Raw genomic sequence first — 20,266 nt, 5'->3', positions numbered from 1 at the left:
CCAGGTAGGTTTGTGTATGTGTGCAGGGTAGGGTGGAGCTGGGTGCAGGGGTCCAGGGGTCAGGGCATAGATGCTGGTGCTGGAAGGACTGGGTATGTAAGTGCACATCTGGGGGTGTAGGGTGCTGGTGTGTACCTCAACAGAAATTTGGGGGCATGGGGCAGGAGTGCCCGTATGCGCAGCATGTAGGGGTGGGGTACAGGGGTTGAGGCGATGGGGTGCAGATGAGTGGATGCCAGGGTGGGAAGAATGCAAGGATGTGTATGCCTGGATCTGGGGGTGGGGTGGGGCTCTGGTGTGTGCATGCGCAGACCTCAGGGGTTAGGGTGGTGCTGAGCACCTGCATGGGCTGTGGCAGGTGGAGGCCCAGATGTGCAGGTGAGTACTTATGCAAAGTTAGGGGGTGAGGCGGAGATGTGTGGGTCCTGCATGGGATAGGACAAGAGTGTGTGCTTATGTGGGAGAGGTGGCTGGGGGCTGCAGTGGGCATGTGCACATGCATGGGGCAGGAGGGTGAGTCTGGAATGCACAGGGTGGGAGGGGTCTTGGGGTCTGGGAGCAGCAGGGGGTGTGGCTTGAGTGCATGGGGTGTGGTGGAGGGGCAAGGTTCAGGTGCATGGGGCGTGAGGAGTGTTGCAGGTTACTGGAGGGGGTTGTGCATGTGGGTGGGGCACATTCAAAGAACACAGCTTGGCTTGGGTCCTGGTCTCTGTCTCCCTGTCCTTGCACTCTGAGGGCTTTGGGCCTCAGTTTTGAAAGAGACGTGTTAGGCTCTTTGCACTGGCTGGATGGTCTTTGGTTCTCTTTGTTTCAATTCCTCAGCTTTTGCAACCAGGGCCTCCCTATGCAGTACAGAAAACCCTCAGGTCATCTGCACCCTGGAATCACTGTACGGGTAGGTTTTCTGTCACTTCTATAGCTGTTCCTTGGAGCAGGGGAAACTCAATGTATTCTTTTTCAGCATCTTCCCATAAGACCTGATTCAATTTTTATAGAAGTCTGTGACCACCTGGCCCTTTGCTTTTCATCTTAAAACATCTTCTATTTCTATTTACTATAAAAAAAAAAAAAAAAAAGCCAGCATTTGAGTCGAAAGCCAAAGCCGGTTCCAGAGCTTGATAGTGACAAAAAGTTGGGGTCAAAAACTACATTAAGTGCAGGATAATAGGAACATCCCAAGTGTATTTGTGAATTCCTTTGTTCTCAGGGAGTCCCTCTAGGACCTTTGGACTTTTAATTCTATCAAGTATTCTCCAGTTTTTGCAGTATGCCTCAGACACAGGAAAAACAGCTGGAAGTTAGGTTGCTCACTGAGATGCTCACGTGGGTTGGGAAAATATTCCTGGCACATTGTACACACCTTTCAGAAGCTGCAAGTATGATTCTCTAAATGCCAACGATGACAGGTACCCAGCTGTCACAGCTCACTTTGCCAGGGCTTTGTAGGAAAGGTATGACACGTAAAATTTGTCAGTACCCTGGAAGTGATGAAGTCCATTTTCTGAGACTGTGGATCAGCTTATGCAGTCTGTGCATTCCCCATGCCCCTTGCTAATTCTCCAGATTCCTGACTGGGGCCTCATGGCCCTAAAGACCAGTCAGTGGGTGTGTGTGTGTGTTGGGGATGGGGTGGACAGAAAGAGAGAAAATAGTGGCCAAATTGTATGGACAATCTGTTATTGGCTTGGTTAAATCTCTTTGGAGGTTGGGATTGAATCTGTGGGACAAAATAAAATTTGTAAATACACATGTTCTATACTTTATGAGGATGCTCAGAAATCCATAGGTGAAAAGATTGCATCTGAGTTGGATATTGTCAGCATTGAGTTAGGAGGGCCTTCATTAGAGGTGTCTCAGTTTTCCAGGGCTGCTGTGACAAATGCCACACAATACAATATATGGGCTCATAGTTTTAGAGGCTAAAAGTCCAAAATGTAGATAACAACAAGGCTGTGCTTTCTCCTGGGGTCAGTAATGTTCTGGTGATGGTGATCTTCCATCACATGGCCATGTCCCTGGTTTCTTCCTCGGTGATTTTCTCTGACTTCTACTCGATTCTGGCTTCACTTTATAAGGCTGCCAGTAAAATTGTTTAAGGAACACCCCAAATAGGATTTTAAAAGACCCTATTCACAATTGAGTGCACACCTTAACTGATAATTCATCTTCAAAGAGTCCTATTTACAAATGGTTTCACACCCATAGGAATGCAGATTAAGGACATGTCTTTTGTTAGGATCCAGAATTCTATTTTCCACAAGAGTATGGGATTTTTCTTTCCTACCATTTTACCAACAATCTGCCAAGGGCCAAGCTGGGTATTTTACATATTTTCCTCATTTAATTTTGGATCTTCTAAATATTTCAAGGGTACAGAGCATGATCTGAATAAGATGGAATTGACAACGAGAACAAATTAGAGGCAGGGGACATATAAAGTCAAAAGAGCCATGGTATATTGCTAAATTCAGGTTCAAGTATTGGACTACTATAGGTAAGAAAACCATTTTATCAATGATCTTTTTGATAATCCTTAAAGGAAGTGTCCTTAAATGGAATCCAAGTATTATTTGGTTTGAGCTGAGTTCTTCTCTCTAGCAAATCGTATTTAAAAAGAAAAAGTGGTATGGAGGTTGAAAAATGAGCAAAGATTGCTTTTGTACAACATGTAGAATGTTGCATGAAACTGGTTTGTTTACAAATTTTAATGAAATGTCATCAGCTTGAAATTTATCACAAAAATCACTGGTCTGCTTTGTAGAGCTCATCCAGTTTAGGAGTATGTAAAATGCCCAAGAGCAGTTTCTAGAGCCTTACTGTCCAATATGGCAGACAAAGATCACGTGTGGCTATTGAGCACTTGATATGTGGCTAGTCTGAATTGAGACTGGATGTAAGTATAAAATATACACTGGATTTCAAAGAATAAATACCAAAAAAAATGTAAAATAGCTCAGTTGTTTCATATTGATAACATGTTGAAAAAATATTTTGGATATATTGGATTATGTAAATTATTGGGTTAGTAAATTTGTTATATATTTATATTATATAAACACTTGTATGTAGTATAGATGTTGGGTTATTAAAATTAATTTTACCATTTAGTTTTACTTTTTTAATATAACCACTAGAAAATTTAAAATTACATATGTGATTTACATTATAATTCTAATGGACACTACTGCTCTAAAGATTAGATATAATATATCACAATTTTTTAAAATTGTTTGGTGCAACATTTATGAAATTATCCAAAATAACCTTTGAGAACTGTATTTAATTTAAAATATCAATTAATTCCAGTTAGAATATGTATCTTTAAAACTAAAGGTCGTTTTGGGGAATATTTTGGCATTTGAAGATAATATCAACCTTTGCCAACCAAAGTTGAGTTCAACTTTCAAACTATATACAATAATGTCAGTGATAAATCATCCTAAATCCATGCATAATAAGACTTTTAAGAAAATAAAAAATGATAGAGAAAAAAATGAGGTACCTTAAGAAATCTTGCTTCTCTGCCTACCTCAATGAAAATGAGCAACTATTGACATCATAAATGCACAACGTAGTGACCATGGGTGAACTGTAGCAACTGAGAAATTATCGTTCCTATATTATATTATATATAATATAATCCTATATTATAAACTTTAAAAATTTGACTGCAAAAACTTTAATAAGTCAATGAAAATAATATTTATTTTTGGACACAATTTTAGATTTACACTTGTTTCTAGATGTTCATTCTATTATGGTGGTATCTGGCTTTGGTCAAATATTAATGCTAATATTTAGCCATTCAGCATGGGGTTAGAATCTGTTTCCAGGGCTCCTCTAGCCATAAGAAGGAGGTTAAGATGGACAACTTTCAAGGACAACCTGAGGTGGTAGAACATATGCTCAGTTCCTTAAGCTGCTGTTATTACGTTTGCTGGAGCTGACTATCCAAGTACAGTTCCTCTTGGTCCAGGTAAGAGTGGACCCAGCTCGCATAGGACTGAGGCTGGGCAGAACCATGCCCATCTTCTTCTGTGCCAGTAGCATGAGCTGCATCTTGCTTGGAGCAGTGAGAATATGAGACCCTAAACCACTTCTCTGGCTGGAAATTTTACTTTTCTTTCCTGTGGGGTCTTGGGGAATACCAGAAAGTGCTACAATATACTTGAGTTTTCATGTATTCTCTACAACCTGTGTCTCAGTGTAAAGGTACACTGTTGTAGAGAGAAAAATCTGCTTTTACTCCTGAAGTTGAGTAAAAGAGTTCTTAAGATTTGGGTAGCCAAATGTGGAGGCAGTAAGTTCTTGACCCTGAGAGTGACAGGGTGAGAACGGCATTTGAAGGAATTTTATAAATCAGAGAGCAGATGGAACACAGAAAGACCAGTCAGGCAACTGGTGCCACTATCTAGCCTTGAAAGGATGAGCCCTGACCCAGGGGCTGGCGGTAGGCAAGAACAGAAAGACTGCAAAATATGAGGCTGAGAGTGAAAAATAAGCCCAAACCTCATCGCTGAGGGGTTGTGGAGTTAGTGACCAAACAAGGAAGCCTGTGATGATTGAGTTGTCTTGATTTTCATGCTTTGTTAGAGGTTCATTTGTTTTCCACTTATTTTGGTTTCTTGCGGGTCCTTTAGCCTGTTAGTGACTTGTTTCACACTAATCACAAGTGGCTGCTATTGCCAAATGTGACACATCTAATTTAAGATTCTGCCTGTTAGCTCCCTCAAGCTCTGCTGGATTACTTGCTGGAACTTTTTTCTTTTTTTCTTTTTCTTTTTTTTTACATATTAGTGTGTCGTTTTACAGAATTCCATGGCCATCTTTGGGCTCTGTGAAGATTTCTGTTTATGTGAGAAGTTTGCCTAGTTAAAGTTGATTTGTGCGTCTGTGTTGTATGAATGTGTTTAATTGGTTGCTAAACTGTAATGCTATAGTGATCCAGAAACGCATTTCATGATTGGTGGCATGTTTTGTAGTTTGAATAAAAATAATTCACTCAGCCTAAATTCCAGATATTGCCCTGTTTCTCTGCTAGGCTTGAGAAATGAGTCAGATGAGTTGCAAATAATGCTAATTCAACCAGTCATAGGATTTTGTTTTTATGACCAAATAGTGATATCAGAAGCTATATATATGTTTGCTGAGATACTGGTAGTATTTCCTGTTCACATGGTCATGAGTATTCCATAAGTAGTAATGTTCTAGAGAGATTTTACCAGAGCGGGGGGCACAGAGGGCTGATGGCTAACTCATAGCTGAGAAATTCAAAGTTTTCTATGGCCACAAAGTCAAGGCTGCCTCTGGGCAGTAACTGCATCTCCTTTTTTTTTTTTGCATGGACAGGCACTGGGAATCGATCCCAGCTCTCTGGCATGGCAGGCGAGAGTTCTGCCTGCTGAGCCACTGTGGCCTGCACAAGTGTATCTCCTTTTTTCAGCAATTCATAGGTATGGGAAGCCCACTTACCAGAGTTGGGAACCACAGTGGATGCCGTAATTTAAGGTTGCTTTAAAAGGGATTGTGCCCAAGGGGTAAACTTCCAAGTTGTCAGCATTCAGAAGCTGTGGGGTGTACAGTGGGAACAGAGGCAGAGAAGGTATTGGATGGGCAGCAAAAGGAGAGGCACTCACCCTAACCAATGAGTTGTGTTCTGAAGGACCAACAAGGGAGTTTCTGAAGAATCCATGAAAGTTCTCAAGACAGAGCATCTGCCTTTAATCATCTGCTGAGGCTGACGAACATGAGGCCATTCTAATATAGTACCAATCAAATAATAACTATTGTCTCCTCTTTTCTTTCCTCTTTATGCACCACTCCCTGCCCCAGCCAACTTTGATTCTGATGGGGGAAGAGACATGCTTAGCAAGCCAGGGGAAGAGGTAAAACTCCAGGAAGAATTGTTATCTTCTTCAGGTGAAAATTGCAGTATAAATTAATATATTGGACTGGACATGTTTTGTATATGTATGCACATGTTTTTTTTTAACTTTTTATTTTGAATTTATTATAAACTCACAGGAAGCTGCAAAAATGTGTATAAAGTTTCATATACCCATCAACCAGTTTCCCCCAATGGTGACAAGTATATGCTGGTAGCATAGTATGGAAAACTAGGAAATTCATATTGGTATATTACTATTAACTAGCCTAGAGAACTTATTTCAGTTATCAGTTATCATGGGTTTTGACATGCACTGATTTCTGTGTGTGTGTGTGCGTTTGCATGTGCAGTTCTGCATAATTTGGTGTCATGCATAGATTTGTGTAACTACCACCACAGTCAGGAAACAGAACTGTTATAACACCATATAGGGACTCCTGTGTGCTATCCCTTTAAATCACATCTAATCCCCACCCTGTCCCTGTACTCTGGCAGCTCCTAATCTGTTCTCCATTCATAAAGTTTTTTCATTCAGAGGATGTCATATAAGTGGAATAATACAATATATTTTTACTTTTAGAGATTGTCTTTTTTCCACTAAGCATAATGCCCTTAGAGCCATCCAAGTTGCTGGATATATCAACAGTTTGCTCCTTTATGCTGCTGAGTAGTATTCCATTGGATAGCTATTCTGGAGTCTTTTAACCATTCACCCATCAATGGATGTTTGGGCTGTTTCTAGCTTTGGGCTAATATAAATATGGCTGCTAAAACATTCATGTGATAGTTTTTGTATGAAGTTTTCATTTCTCTAGGATAAATGCCCAAGAGTTGCTGTGCCATATGCTAATTGTGTATTTAGTTTTATAAGAAAATAGAAATTTTTTTTCCAGAGTGACTGTATCATTTTATATTCACACCAACAATGTATGAGATTCAGTTTCTCTGTATTCTTAACAGCATTTGGTGTTATCACTATTTTTTTCCAAGCTATCCTAATAGATGTGTAGTGAAAGCCCATTTGAATTGTCCTAATGGCTAATAATGTTGAATTCATGTGATTATCTGTTTCCCACATATCCTTTTGAAATGTTTGTTCATGCCTTTACCTTTTCTAATTGGGTTGTTTTTATACTGTAGAATTTTGAGATTTCTTTTTATAGTCTAGCTAAAGCCCTTTGTCTGATATATGGTTTGCAAATATTTTCTCCAAGTCTGTAACTTCTCTTTTCATCCTCTTAACATGGTTTTACACAAAGCAAAAGTTTTAAATTTCAATAAGGTCCAACTTATAAATTTCTTTTTTTTTATAGATCTTGTTTTTGGATTCTTGTCTAAGGATTCTTTGCCTAGCTCTACTTCCAAAAGATTTTCTTCTTGGATGGAACACTTGAAATTTATTTAACACAAAAGAAGGTAGAAAAGGAAGAGAGGAAGAACAAAAAAGCATGAAACAAATAGGAAATGAATAACAAAATTTTCCATTTAATCCAACAATATCAATAATTACATTAAATGTGGATTAACTAAGCACCCTACTCAAAAGACAGAAAATTGTCAGACTGAATGGAAAATAAAGACCCAACTATATGCTGTGAGCCAAAGACATACTTTGTGGATTCAAAGACACAAATAGCTTGAAAGTGAAAGGATAGAAAAAGATGTATTGTGAATCAGTAACTATATGAGGGCTGGAGTGGTTATTGTAATATCAGACAAAATAAACCTTAAGGTAAGAAATGTTACTAAAAAAAAGATACTTCAAAAATAATATTTATTTAAAATAATAAAAGAAGCAATACATCAAAAAGATATAACAATTATAAATGCATATACACCTGTAGTAGGTTGAATTATTTATCCCAACAAAAGATGTTCTTAATCTTAATCTGAATTCTTGTGGGGGTGAACTCATGTATAAATAGGACCTTTGGAAGATGTTATTTTTAATTAAGGCATGACCCAACTGAACCAGAGTGGGCCTTAATCCATGTTATTGGACTCATTTACAAGCAGAAGAAATTCGGACACAGTGAGTCAGACTCCAGAGGGAGGCACAAAAACCAGAAGCATAGACATTGAAAAGAGAGACTGCCATGTGATGGAGGCAAATATATAAGGCAAGGAATGCCGAGTATTGTAGCAAATCAGCACCAGAATGCTACAGTCTTTGGCGAGAAAGAATGGGTTATGCCAAGCCTTGATTTTGAACTCCTAGACTCTGAAAACATGATCCAATAAATCACTGTTGTTTAAGCCAACCAATTGTGTGCTATTTATCATAGCAGCCTGGAAAACCAAGACGGTACCTTAAAAAGAGCCTCAAAATACATGAAACAAAAAAATAACAGAATTAAGAGGAGAAAAAGACAATTCAACCATAATAGTTGATTTCAACAACCCACTCTCAGCAAAAGACAGAACAACTAGACAGAAAATCAACAGGGATATATAAGACTTGAAGAACGCTATCAACCAATTTGATGCAACTGATATTTATAGAATACTCCAACCAAAATTTTTAGAGCACAAATTCTTTTCAAATGCACATGTAGTATTCTCTAAACTAAACCACATACTGATTTAGAATACAATTAAATTAAAAACCCAGAACAAAAGATATCTTGGGAAAACCCCATCTATTTGGAAACTAAGCAACACCCTTCTAAATAAGCAATGGTTCAAAAAAAAATCAAAAGAGAAATTAAAAACATTTTGAACAGAAAAAGACAAAGCATGACATATAAAAATATATTGAAAGTTTCTAAAGTAGTGCTTCACAGGAAACATAACTTCAAATGAGAAAAAGACAGGTCTCAAATCAATACGATAAAATCCCACATTTAAGAACTAGGAAAAAAGAGCAAAATGAACCAAAAGCAAGCAGAAAGAAACAAAGAATAAAGAGTACAATGGAAATTGTTGAAATAGAAAACTCATGATGCCAAACACTTTTTTTTTTAAGAGCAAAATTGACAAATCCTTTGTTAAAAAGAGAGAGAGAATAAGAGAGAAGACACAAATGACCAAGTTAAGAATAAAAAGGAGACATCACCACTGGTACTATAGAAATTAAAATGATTATAGGAGAATATTATGTCAACAAATTAAGCAATTTAGATGAAATGAACAGGTTCCTAGAAAGGCACAAATTACTAAAACTGACTTAAGAAGTAGAAAATCTGAATAAGGTACAAGTTGTTGACTGCAGGCTACTGTCTAGAACTTCTTTCTCAATGGATCTAGAGCTTCCAATACCATCCATTCTCCATGAACACCTCTAAGAGACCCACCTTGCTCATACCAAAGCAGTCCTTTTCGTTCCTTTGCCCTGGACCTGAGGCATTCTGGACTAGTTCTGTTCTCAATAATGGCCGAGTGTAACACACTTAAAATAAATAATCTCTTCTGCTATTTTAACTGAAAAATAAAAAACAAGCCAGGGATAGAAGGGAACTTCCTCAACCTGATAAAGGGTATCTATGAAGAAGTCACAGGTAGCATAATACCTAATAGTGAAAGATTGAATGCATTGTCTCTAAGATGGCACAAATAAGGCAAAGATGTCTGCTTTCACCACTGTTTCTCTTCATTATTGTATGGAGGATCTAGCTATTTCATTAAGTCACACTCAAAAATTATAGGCATCCATATTGGAAAGGAAGAAATAAAATAGTCTCTTTTTTTTTTTTTTTTTGCAGATGGTATGATCCTGTATGAATGAATCATTAGAAAGTGTCTAAAACTGATCAATTAATCAGCATGTCCTAGGACATAAGACCAAGATATAAATATCAATTGAATTTCTATATACAGCCAAAGAAGAATCTGAAAATGAAATTAAGAACATTCCATTCACAATCACATTAAAAAGAACAAAACTACTTAATAATAATAAAAGACGCACAAGATTTGTACATTAAAATCTACAAATCATTGCTGAGATAAAGTAAAGATAGAAATTAATGGAGAGAGATATTCTGTGCTTGAGTTTGGAAGACTCATCATTGTTAACATGGAAATTCTCTCCAAATTGGTCTATAGAGTCAACAAAATTCCTTTTGAACATCCTGGCAAGCTTTTTAATCGGTATTTTTTTCTGATAGGTCAACACTGCTAGTCTATGGTCCCCCACTATTCAAACTGTGAAGGGAATTTGTAAAAGATTTCTAATTAACACCCATAACCAGGGAACTTTAAGTAGGAAAGATTATCCAGGACTGCGTGGACTTGGTTCAGTCAGAAGACCTTAAAAGCAGGGTGAAGCTTCCCTGAAAAGAAAAAAAGGAGAAATTCTGTGATGGGCAGGAGTTGGGCCACATTCATGAGTTCTAGCCTGCTCCTGCTGACAGCCTGCCCTTCAGATTTCAGACTTGCTTAGCTAGTCCCCGCAATTGCATAAGCCAATTCCTTGTATTAAATCTCTTAATATGTAAATCTCTCCTGGCTCTGCTTCTCTAATTAAGCCCTGACTGACACACTTATCCAACAATTTATATGGAAATGCAAAGGATCTGTATTAGACAAAATCTTAGAGTGGAGCAGAGTTGGAGGGCTTACAATACCTGATTTTAAAATGTACTATAAAGCTACAGTAGACACTTAAATTTATGTCAATTTGTAATGAAAAGAGATGCCTATACAAAGTCTTGTGCCTGAATATTCATAGCATCATTATTCATAATAGCCAAGAGTGGAAACAACCTAAATGCCTATTGACTCGTGAATGGATAAACAAAACTGTGGCATATCCGTACAATGGAACACTATTCATCAATAAAAAGGAATGAAATATGGATACTTACTTCAAAATGGATGAACCTCAAAAATCTTGTGGCAAGTAAAATAATCCAAATGCAAAAAAAACCCCTAGTTTTGTATGATTCTATTTCTATAAAATATTCAGAAAGGGCAAATTTATAGAGGAAAAACTAGATTAGTAGTTCCTGGCGCCAGGGTGAGAGTAGCGATTTACTGCAAATGGGTTTAAGGGAATTTAGGGGGGATAGAAATGTTCTAAAACTGGATTGCTGTGATGGTTGCACAACATACTAAATAAACTTACTAAAAATATCATTGAACTGTATACTTAAAATAGGTCTTTATGCAAATTATATCTTAGTAAAGATGTAAAAAAAAAAAATGAATAGTAAAATCATGGGCCCGCTCTAATTGTCATCAAGGGAAAGGGGAAGGAAAACTCACAAAGCAGATTTAAAGAGCCAGTGGGGGGGGGGGGGGCGGAATCATTTTTGCAAATATACACCATGAGTCCAGCACTTTCCACACACAAGTTGCAGAGGTCAGTATGGCTATTGTTGAGATTGCATGGCCATCCTAAGAACCCCACCCTAACTCATGATATAAATGTAAGATTTTCTCTCAGTGCGAGGAGAGTATATGAAGATACATTAAAACTTAGATTCAGCAATAGTTACCTTACTTTGCAATATAATTTTATAGTTTTCAGCTTAATGAGGCATAAACCACTTCCCATAGGATACAAAGTATAATGGAGAAGAGTGATTAAAAAAACAAGTTGGAAGAAGACTGGAGAAATTATGGGCTCAGAGTATTCATTCAGTTCCTACATTAGCCAGCTGAGTTTTATCAGAAGAAAAACTGCTCCAAGGTCAAATTCAAACCCCTTACTCTACCCAATCACCTCAAAAATGTGGGCCTTTAGAGTCAGTGGGGCTCACCAAAATAATATGCGTTGTCATTCTATAAGGGAATGATGCAATTCACAGCTCACATTAACTACAAAAACCAAAGCAAAAAAGGTAAGGAAATCCAAGGCACAATGTCACTCAATTTGCCAATGACAAATAATATATTTAATTAGTAGACAAGAGGGAGTTTGCTAAGAGGTGAGACTATTGGAAGAAAAGCCAAGCTTTGTTTGGTTTGTTTTTAAGCAATACCAGCTAACAAATGTTTGAAAGGGTAGATTCTGAGTAAAATGTTCCAACAGCAAACTAGGAGGTTCTGCAAAAACAGGCTCCCCACCAACCCACTCCTAATGAAGGGACATAGATTTCTATTCATAATTAATATTTGGAGGCATTTGGCAAACTGTAGTTTAATAATCATTATACTTATTTTCTATTTTTGTTAAATACTCAAAGGTATCAGGCTACCACTCTACTTTTGTTTCTGGCTTCTGGCCCAGTGTTCACAAACAGGCCACATTTCAAGGAGTGTGATCAGACTCTTCTTTGACTGCTTACGTCTCTCAGTCACACCGAGACTAGTTCCCAGCCCAGTTACTGACAATGCACCACTGCCCCTTGAAGAGAATTAGAGTCAGTACGAAAGTTTTGCACTCAGGGGTCCTCCTGTTGTGATTACCAAGGAAATGGGACGCGGCAGACTGTAAGCAAACGTGGCCATATTAGATATTCCCGAAGCAGAACCATTTTCTCTTGTATGGAGAAAATTTGGCCTTGTCTGATAACTGAGATTATTGCCTTCAATGAAGTGTAAAAGAGCCCTTTCGATTCCGACTTTTTAAGGCTCCTCTTTTGAAATAGCGCAGATGAAACTTGCTTATCATTGTACTTAGTGAATTTCATTAGAGGACTGTTGTATCTGTCAACGGGTGGCCAAACGCCACAGCTGACTTCCCCGGTTATCAGAGCCTTCCAGCCGGCCTGGCCACCTTCCCCCGCCGCCCCCCGCACATTAGCTCTGTCCAGCCTGAGCAGGACTCCGCGGCCGACGCCACGTTGCTGCTTAGTTAAGCTGGTACCAGCGCTGTTAAACTTGACTCAGCTAGACGACACCTTTGTTTCTGTCGTTCCTGCCACCATTCCTACCTTGTGTCTTCAGAAAGTCTGTTTCTAGAAAGTGTCACTCTCAAATTTAGTAGGCAGCTAAGAAACCCAGCTGGGGAGAGAGGTGAGGAGCAGAGGGCGATGTTATTAGAGGTGATAATTCCGGTCACTGGACATAAACTCTGTAGTAGGTCATCTCCAGCACCTGCTTGACAGCTCACTCCCAGAACTGAGCTTTCAACTTTTATTAAATCTCATCTGCTAAGGGAGTTTAATCAGAAAGATACAGATAAAAAGGAAAAAAATTATTTAATTTTTAAATAATAAGTACAGCTCTTGTCCCCATTCCCCAAATTCTGAAAGGAAAGTGTTCTCCTTTTGGGTAATTTTTTAGAACAGTCTGTCATTTTAATTGTGATGTTCTCCATGACCCAATAGTTATTTAGGACAGAGTTTTTTTAAAAAAAATACTCAGGTTGTTTGAAATTTTTGGCTTAAGCCTCTGTTACTGGCTATAAATGTATCGCCCTGTTGACTTCCTGAGCCTGTGGGTCACACAAGGTCTACTTTCTAAATTTAAAAGTTGTATTTATGATCAACTTTTAGAAATGATCCATAGACAATTAAAAAAGAGATTATTCCCCGTAGGGAATAAATGTTATAGATCTGTTAATTTAAAGCTAGTATTTAAATTATTTAAAGCCTCATGCCCTTATTTATTTTCTAGTTAACTTGTTAGAGACTGAGAATGCTGTTAAAACGGCCACAATATTTGCTTCTCTGAAAATCTCCTTATTTAAAAAAAAATGCTTCATTTTATATTTTTCTTTTACATATGCCTTAGTTGCTGTGAATTCAGTATGGAGATGCTTTATTTTAAAATAATTCCCTTTGGCTTGAAATATACTTTGTATAATATTAATGTTTCTGCCCTTACTTTATCTTTACCTTTATTTGCCTAATGTAAACCTATTTAACACTTTTCTGAGTGTCTTTTATAAGCATGATTTTTGAACGTTTTTGGTAAGAATTATCTGGTTAGAAGGTTTTAATCCAATCTTTGAATTTCTGTTTTTAGCTGGAAATTTTAGTCATTTGCATTTCATCTAAATGAGCCACCAGTTTTTATTCCTGTTATCTTGTTTTATGTTTGCTTGCGCTTTCTGTAGTTGCTTTTCTTTTCTATATTTTACTCTATAGAGAATATGGTAAGGAGGGCATCTTGTTTTCCAATACTGCTGATGATTTTTTAGGTTTAAAAAATATCCACTTTAATATAGCTTTAATTTTCAAAGTTTAAGGATAAAGGAATACATTTTGACTTTCTGATATCACAAACACATGCCATTATTTGTTAATTTTATCAATGGTTATGGACTCAGACTATTATATACTTAAAAATATAAGATTTTTTTGAAAATTTTTTTTATCTTCTAGATTCAATTTGGCAATATGTATTATAGTTATTTATATTTAATGCCAAAAGTTTATTTGATTTTAATGCTTATTGTCAATCCTTTCATATTCTTATTTTTTAATGCTTAGGTTCTTGTTGGTTACTGCATTTTTGTATAGAATTAGTTTCTGAGTAATTTTTTATAAGGAGTCTTGAGGGACATACCTTTTTGTGTCTTTGGTTATTTTGAAGTATCTGTTGCCATTTCTCATAAAAGACAACTCAAATGGGTCATGAATTTCAGGGTCACTATTATTTTCCCTCAAATAGTCCCTTACTGAGTTCTAGGTTTTGGCATGTTACTTTATCTCTCTAGGACTCTCTTACTCATTTATGAAGTAATGATAATAGCCCTTGCCCCAGTTATTTTACAGAATTTTGTAAGGCTAAAATGAGAAAAAGGACATGAAACACATTGAAGATTATAAAAGGCCACCAAAATGTAGGATAGTCTCATTTCTCACTGAGTTTAACACGAAGTACAATGTTTTATACTTGTCTGGACTGATTCATTTTCTATCTGCTTATCAGTAACTTCTGCTCAGTGCAGTAACTTCTTTGAGAAGCACCTTATTTTCTGGATCCATCTGTTAAGATTTGGCCCTCCTGGTCCAGCCATCTGAAGGGTCAGGCTGAAGAGGCCTTTCCAAATTTAAAACACTTTTAAAATAGGAAAGTGATTCTTTATCACTGTGAAAAATTTGGAAAATAGAGAACAAAAAAATCAAAGAAAATGAAAAAAAAGTCTGTACTCCAACACTCAGGAATAGCCACATTTTAACTTTTCTGTCGTTTTAAACACATATATCACCATTTTTTCTCAAAATTGATATTGAATTAAAAGTGAAATTAAGTAATTTTTATTGATGCATAAAACAAAGTACATATATAAGAATTCAACTTGATTGATTTTCATGGACCCATCCAGGTAACCACCAATGCAGATCAAAAAGAATATTACCAGCATTTAGAAGCTTCTGTGTGCCTTCTCCCCATGACTACCAATTCCTTCCCCTAGACAACCACGATCCTGATCCAATTAGTTTTGACTGCTTTTGAACATTTTATGAATTGAACCCATACGATATGCATTCTTTTGTGTTATCTTCTTAAATTCAGCACTGTATTTGTGAAGTTCATCCATGATGATAAACTTGCAGCAGTTTTTTTAAAAGTAAACTTGCAGCAGTTTATTTTTATTTTTGCCTGGTATTCTATTATGCCACCATTTCTACTGTTAATAGGCATTTGGTTTGTTTCCAGTTAGGACTGTTAAAAATACTGTAATCATGAACAGTCTTGTACACTTCTTTTGGGGTAAAAATATATGCATTTTGGCTCGTTATATACTGAAGAGTGGAATTATGAATCATAGAGTTTGTGTATGTTCAGTTTTAAGAGATAATGCAAGTTTTTCCAAGTGGTAGTACCATTTTACACATCCAGAAATCATGTATGAGATTTCACAAACTTGAAGTATGAGTTGCTCCAATACTTGTCAATTTGTGGTAATTTTAGCCTTTCTGTTGGTTAGGTAGTAGCATCTTATTTTTATTTCAATTTGTATTTTCATGATAATTAGAGATGGAGGAACTTTTCATATATTTATGACTATTTGGATATTCTTCTTTGTGAAATTCTTGTTCAGGTGTTTTGCCCATTTTTTTGGTATTTTTAATGAACAGAGATTCTTAATTTTTAAAAATATTTTTGTTGAGATATTTTCACACACCATATAATCCATCCAAAGTATACAATTAGTGGCTCACAATATCATCACATAGTTGTGTATTCATCATCATGATAATTTTTAGAACATTTCCATCACTCCAGAGAAAAGAAATAAAAAGACAAAAGAAAAAACCCATACATCCCATACCCCTTACCCCTCCTTCTCATTGACCACTAATATTACAATCTATACAATTTTGTTTATGCTTTATCCTCCCATATTGTTTATTTATTGCCCTTATTTTATACTCAACTACCCATACTCTGCATAAAGGAAGCATGAGACACAGGTTTTCACAACCATACAGTCACATTGTAAATGCTATATAGTTATACAATAGTCTTCAAGAATCAAGGCTACTGAAAAACAGTTCGACAGTTTCAGGTACTTCCCTTTAGCCACTCCAATGCACCATAAACTTAAAACAATATCTATATAATGCATAAGAATAACCCGCAGGATAACCTCTTGTGCCAGTTTGAAGGTATTATGTACCCCAGAAAAGCCATGTTTTAATCCTGATCCAATCTTATTGGAGCAGCCATTTCTTTTAATCCTGATTCAAAAACTTCTGTTTAGATTATCTCCACAGAGAGGTGGCATGCCCAATTGTGGGTGTGAATACTTGCTTAGGTGGAGTTATGACTCCACCTATTTCACATGAGTCTTGATTAGTTTACTGGAATTCTTTAAAAGAGGAATCATTTTGAAGAGGGTCAGAGCCTATAGAGATTACATAGCTGACAGGAACTTCAGAGCAGAGTTGACACAGGTACTGATACTTGGAAAACAGAGACATGGATGTTTGGAGATGCTTGGAGTCCAGCAGACGTTGCCATGAGATGATAAGTAAGCCAAAACCTGGAGTGAGCTAAGGGAAGCCAAGAGATGAAAACCAGCCCTAGAGAAGTATGAGTGAGGAACTCCCACAGGAACTGAGGTTGAAAGTGACAGAACTCAGGAACAAGGGACCAGTAGTTGTAGCCACATGCCTTCTCAACTGATGGGGTATTTCAGACACATTGACCTTTTTTCAATTAAGGTATCTTTCCCTGGATACCTTAGTTTGGACATTTTCATAGGATTAGAACTGTAAACTTGGGGCTTAATAAATTCTCCTTTTAAAAACCACTCCATTTCTGGTATATTGCATTCCAGCAACTTTCACAAACTAAAACACCCCTTGGCTCTGTTGGAAATCTCTCAGCCACTGAAACTTTGTCTCATTTCTCTCTTCCCCCTTTTGGTCAAAAGGCTTTCTCAATTCCATGATGCCAGGTCCTGGCTCATCCCTGAGAGTCATGTCCCATGTTGCCAGATATATTTATATGCACCTGGAAGTCATGTCCCAGGCAAGAGGAAGGGCAGTGAGTTCACTTGCTGAGTTGGCTTAGAGAGAGAGGCCACATCTGAGCAACAAACGAGGTTCTCTGGTGGTGACTCTTAGGCATAATACTCATTTGTAGAAATAAGTTTCATAGTGGTGAGTCCCAAGATTGAGGGCTCAGCCTATTGAATTGGTTGTCCCCACTGCTTGGGAGAATATGAGGAATTCCCCCAATGGGGAAGTTTTATATTTCCTCCTCTCTCTCTAGTCCCCCAAGGGGACTTTGCATTTTTATCCTCTGCCCAGACTATCTTAATTTTAAATTAGGCAATCATCAATGCTTTCCTTTTTTGTTAGGAATATTTTGTGAGGGTAAAAATACCTTTGCCTACTCCAACTTATAAAATAATATTCTAATATAATAATTTAGAGCTTTATTGTCTTATCATTCACATTTAGGTCTTGCTGGAATTAATTTTTTAATTGCAATTTTATTGAAATATATTATATATTCACATACCATATAATCATCATCCAAAATGGAATTTAATTAATTTTAAGTATTGTGTGAGGTCACAAGTCATTTATTTCCCATAGACTACTTAACTTAGCACCACATGAAAAACAATTCTCTTATGCAGTGTTACCTTTCTCTTAAATCAAGTGTGTGTATAGTGATAGGTTTATTTCCAGAGTCTCTATTCTGTTCTTTTGGTCTATTTGCATATCCTTGTGCCATGATTGTAGCTTTATGAAAGGCTTCCAGATTCATTATTTAGGAATGTCTTTGCTATTGCTGGATCTTTTAATGTCAAGGTCCATTTTAGAATTATTTTGTTGATTTAAAAAATCAGGTTGAGATTTTTATGAGGACTGAATTGAATATATAGTTTAATTTGGGGAAAATTAATAATTTTACAACAATATAGAATCTTCCAATCCATGAACATGGTTTATCTGTCCACTTATTTAGGTCCTTTTAATTTGTCTCAAGAAATTTTGTAGTTAACTGGGTAAAGTTTTCACATGTCTTTTTAAAAATGTATTCCTAGTTATTAGAAATTTTTATTTTGTGCTATTGTAAATGTTATTGTATTTCAAATATTTTATTATGGTTTTATGCAGGGATATAGAAATAAAATTGGTTTTTGTAAATCAACTTTATATTCAGATATCTAGTTGAATTTATTTTATTTCATCTTAAATTATTTTTTCTTTTATTAGAGAAGTTGTAGGTTTACAAAATAAGCCTGCATAAGATACAGGATTCCCTTATACCACCCCACCATCAACTCCTTACATGTTTATAACTTATGATATCACATTTTAATAATTGTACTATTAACTAAAGTACACTACTTAAGGGTTGACTGTGTAATGTAGTTCCATGGATTTAAAAAAGCTATTCTGTTACCATATGTATTAACTAGCCAAGTTGACACATGAACCTGGCCAAGACATCATATATATAATCTTACATTTCCCTTTTTATTTATGTTCAGATATACATTTCAGTGTGGTTACTTGTGTTCATTGTGTTATGTTACCAACACCACCTTCCATTAACAAAACATCTCCATCATTTCAAATAGGAACCCTGTACATTTTAAGCCTTAACTGTACATTCCCTATCCCTACCTCCATCTTGTTCCCTGGTAACCTACATTTTTTATTCTGACTCTATGAATTTGCTTGTTCTAATTGTTTCAAATCAGTGAGATTATACAATATTTGTCCTTTTGTATCTGGCTTATTTCACTCAACATGATGTCTTCAAGGTTCATCCATGTTACCACATGTATCAGAACTTCATTCTTTTCATACCTGAACAATATTCCATTGTGTGTATATTCAACATTTATCTATCCATTCATTGGATAAATAAACTTTGGTTGCTTCCATCTTTTGGAAACTGTGAACAATGCCACTATGAGCATTGGTTTGTAGATATCTGTTTGGTCCCCTGCTTTCAATTCTTTTGGGCACATACCTAGTAGTAGGATTGCTGGTCACATGGTAGCCCATACATAGCTCTTTGAGGAACCACCAAACTGTCTTCCTTAGTGGTACATCATTGTATATTGCCACCAGCAATGAACTAGTGTTCCTACTGCATCCTCTCCAACACTTTTGATTTTCTATTTTTTGTTTTAATACCAGTTTTAATGGGTGTGAAATGATATTTCATTCTGGTTTTGATTTGCTTGTCCCTGATGGCTAATGATGTTGAGCATCTTTTCCTGTGATTTCTAGCTATTTTATATCTTCCTTGGAGAGATGTCTGTCCAAGACTTTTTTTTTAATGCATGGTCCTGGAATTGGACCCTGCTCTCCTGCATGGAAGGCAAGCATTCTACCTTCATTCAGCATCCCTGCTCAAGTCTTTTGACCATTTTTAAATTGGGTAGTTAGTCTTTTTGTTGTTAAGTTGAAGAATTTCTTTATATGTACTGGATACTAATCCTTTATTGGATATGTGATTTCCAAATATTTTTTCCCATTGTGTAAGTTGTATTTTCACCTTCATGATGAAGTCTTTTGAGGAAAAAATGTTTTGATTTTCATGATTTTCCAAAATATCTATTTTTTTCTTTTGTTGCTTGTGCTTTGGGGGTGCACAGTCTAAGAAACCATTGCCAAATGCAAGGTCCTGAAGATGCTTCCCTACATTTTCTTCTAGAACCTTGACAGTTCTATTTCTTATTATTAAAGTATTTAGTCCATTTTGAGTTGATTTTTCTATATGGCATGAAGTAGAGTTCCTTGCAATTAGAGATCCAGTTTTCCCAAAATGATTTGTGGAAGACTATTTTTTCCCAACTGAGTGATTATTGCCACCTTGTCAAAAATCAGTTGGCCATAAATGTGAGGGTTGATTTCTTTGGTCTTTATTCTGCCCTGGTGTTAGTACCATGCTGTTTTGATTGCTGTGGCTTTTTAATATGTTTAAAAAACAAACAGAAAGTGTGAGTCATCCAACTTTATTCTTCTTTTTCAAGATGGCTTTAGCTATTCAGGGTCCCATATATATTTGGTGATTGACTTTATCATTTCTGCAAATAAAGTTTTTGGAATTTTGATTGGGGTT

At 36.5% G+C, this 20,266-nt stretch overlaps 1 long non-coding RNA gene across 1 annotated transcript; it reads left to right on the top strand.

Annotated features, from left to right (window-relative positions):
* The first annotated feature begins 821 nt into the window (after positions 1-821).
* LOC143682799 (uncharacterized) lies at positions 822-7,598 on the top strand. The gene is made up of 3 exons (XR_013175281.1): positions 822-895; positions 5,833-5,919; positions 7,201-7,598. It is a non-coding gene; the product is annotated as an uncharacterized LOC143682799 (long non-coding RNA).
* The last annotated feature ends 12,668 nt before the right edge of the window (positions 7,599-20,266 follow it).

The sequence above is a fragment of the Tamandua tetradactyla genome, chromosome 5 (assembly GCF_023851605.1).
Source record: "Tamandua tetradactyla isolate mTamTet1 chromosome 5, mTamTet1.pri, whole genome shotgun sequence".
NCBI classification, from domain to species: domain Eukaryota; kingdom Metazoa; phylum Chordata; class Mammalia; order Pilosa; family Myrmecophagidae; genus Tamandua; species Tamandua tetradactyla.
Note: the sequence above shows the minus strand (reverse complement) of the source record. Positions and strands in the feature narration are given on the sequence as shown.